The 1,099-nt window shown below is 40.3% G+C and overlaps 1 non-coding gene across 1 annotated transcript; it reads right to left on the bottom strand.

Annotated features, from left to right (window-relative positions):
- Window positions 1-513: 513 nt before the first annotated feature.
- Window positions 514-676, bottom strand: LOC115870658. Its single transcript, XR_004046825.1, has one exon. It is a non-coding gene; the product is annotated as a U1 spliceosomal RNA (small nuclear RNA).
- Window positions 677-1,099: the final 423 nt, after the last annotated feature.

Raw genomic sequence — 1,099 nt, 5'->3', positions numbered from 1 at the left:
TAATCACCTTCATAATGACAAAATGGACTCCAAACATCAATTGCCCCTACATGTGTGCTTTATGCCTCTGAGCTAGTCTCAGATGGAATGAAAGCTAAAGCTTAAAGAATTATAATGGACCATTCCTGAGCACGAGAACGTAAATTGCATGCATCCTATAGGGTTGCTGTGAATTGAAGTCAACTCCACGGCAGTGAGCTGTTTTATTCTTGTTGATTCTTAAGTAGAAAAACAGCCACTGCTGTATTTGTGAATCACCATCCACGAGTGTTCTAAGTAGTATTTAAGTACTATAATTTGTGTGACATCATATATATGCATACATATAACATAATATAAACATTGAATATAGTTTAATGTAACTGTGGGAAACGAGGAGGCTTTCTACTCCCATAAAGACCTGGCATTTGTGAAACTCACAGGGGCAATTCTATCCTGCTCCGAAGCATGACTGAGAGTCAGAATTGACTCAGTGGCAGTGAGTTAGGTGTTCAGTTTTTGTTTTGTTTTTTTCAGGGGAGAGCGCGAACACAGTCCCCCACTACCGCAAATCATGCAGTTGAGTTTCCCACATTTGGGGATATGCAGGGGTCAGCACATCCAGAGTGCAATGGATAAGCCTCGCCCTGGGAAAACCACCTTCGTGATCATGGTATCTCCCCTGCCAGGTAAGTATAGGTGTTCAGTTTTAAAGTGACTGTCCACATGAAAATTTGTATTCTGTTTGAAAAGATCAGCTAATGTACACATCTAGGCCAAGATGATCCTGACTTTTCTCCTCTCCTCTTATCATTTAGAAAAGGAAGAAAGAAATCATTGCCATCCAGCTGATTCTGACTCATAGCAATTCAATAACACAGAGTAGAATTGCCCTGATACTTTTCTGAGACTAAATCTTTACCGGAGCAGAAAGCATATCTCTCCACTGCAGAGCAGCCCGTTTTTCCAAAAGCTGACCCATTGCTTAGTACTCCAGTGCACAACCCATTAAGTCACCCAGAGTCTCTATCTGTTATTGCAAGTAAACTAAAATAGGTGTATAAAGATAAATCAACTCACTCAGGCAAATGATCTTTTTATCTTCATTTGGTTCAGCTTT

This window comes from Echinops telfairi, unplaced genomic scaffold (assembly GCF_000313985.2).
Source record: "Echinops telfairi isolate 266 unplaced genomic scaffold, ASM31398v2 ScPeMD7_2186;HRSCAF=2738, whole genome shotgun sequence".
Classification (NCBI taxonomy): domain Eukaryota; kingdom Metazoa; phylum Chordata; class Mammalia; order Afrosoricida; family Tenrecidae; genus Echinops; species Echinops telfairi.
This window is presented reverse-complemented; position numbering and strand designations above follow the sequence as displayed.